This window comes from Octopus bimaculoides, chromosome 12, assembly GCF_001194135.2.
Source record: "Octopus bimaculoides isolate UCB-OBI-ISO-001 chromosome 12, ASM119413v2, whole genome shotgun sequence".
Classification (NCBI taxonomy): Eukaryota; Metazoa; Mollusca; class Cephalopoda; order Octopoda; family Octopodidae; genus Octopus; species Octopus bimaculoides.
In genome coordinates, this window is record NC_068992.1 from 30,226,832 (window position 1) to 30,228,328 (window position 1,497).

The 1,497-nt window shown below is 34.1% G+C and overlaps 1 protein-coding gene across 6 annotated transcripts in view; it reads right to left on the reverse strand.

Moving 5' to 3' along the window:
* The window catches only part of LOC106869914 (protogenin A), a 1,534,154-nt gene that overhangs the window by 911,653 nt on the left and 621,004 nt on the right, over positions 1–1,497 (reverse strand). The window lies entirely within an intron of this gene.

Genomic DNA, 1,497 nt, shown 5'->3' on the forward strand with positions numbered 1-1,497 from the left:
TTATAATTTTCTATATATATTTGGAAATAATTGTTTAATGCTCGCAGAAATAAAACGCATTGACAGAATGTCTTATCTTATTTAAATGATAATTTGTTGCACTACAAGACAGTGTGTTCTTGGTTTTTGCGTATTTTCAGTTCCATAAATGAAACGTCAAGTGGACAAAACTGAGCATTTCCGACACAATTTGCTTTTTGCATTTAATAGAGGTGTTAAGGCTGCCGAAGCTGCTCGTGAGATTTGTGCTGTATATGGAGAAAGGGGAAATGCCTCAAAGTTGGTTTTCGTGCTTCAAAAATGGGAATTTTGACCTGAAAGACGGATCACACACCGGTCGACCAACCGAGTTCGGTGAAGAGCGATTGAAGCAAATTCTTCTCGAAAATTCACGTGAAGCAACCAGAAAATTGGTGGAGTAGATGGATAGTAATGAAAAAAACTGTGATGAACCACCTTCACTGAATGGTTAATGTTCATATCGCCAATATGACCAAAGCCGATATTCAAGATCTCAAATGGGAGGTGCTGCTTCGTCCTCCATACTCTCCAGACTTGACACCGTCAGATTTTCATTTCTATCGACTGTTTTCGAACGCTTTGACCGGTGTATCGTTCAATTGAGGGCTTGGTTGGACAAATTCTTTGAGTCAAGACGAGAGATTTCTATCCGCCGAGATATCAAAAAACTTATTGAAGAAGTCTATTATTGATTAATTTGTTGCACATTTTAGTTTAAAATAAATTTTAAAAACGCTCATAAATTATTCTTCAAACCAATACATACACATATACATACATTCAAGTATACATTTACATAAATTTACACACACACACATATATATTGGCGTATCCAACTATTCTCTTTTGTTTTATTTCTTATCGTTTATTACTTATCCATCCTATCCTCGCCTGTATGAAAGATTAATCCATCAATTGCTATTTTGGTTTAGTGTTTTACTTAACGTCCCAAAGAGACAACCAAGCAAAATGGTATGATTACAACCTTATTTAACTTTTACCTTATTCTTCACTAAGCTATTCTTCTTTATTTATTCATCCCTCTGATGGTGCACCTTGTTTGAGATCGGGTTTATTACCAAATATGATTAATATTTTTACATATTTTGGCATATCAATAGCAATACCATACAGCATTGAAAGCAAAAACATCTGTGAGATGCTATGCAGTCTATTTGCATTGAATTAATAAATATCAATTAATGTAAGTCAATTGCTGTTCATCAGTACATTTTCACTTTCGGTTTCCTTTATATATATATATATATAGCAACATTAAACCTCTGAGCGAGAAGTAAGCAGTAGCAGCATAGAATCGTGAAGTATATTTGCCACCTAAATATGGCGGACCCATACGGGACGATGCTTCTGTTGTTTATAACCCTACGAAAACATCTCCTCCAGCTGGCTAACGAGATATACATATGACTGTGTTATATATATATATACATATATATATATATATATATATATATA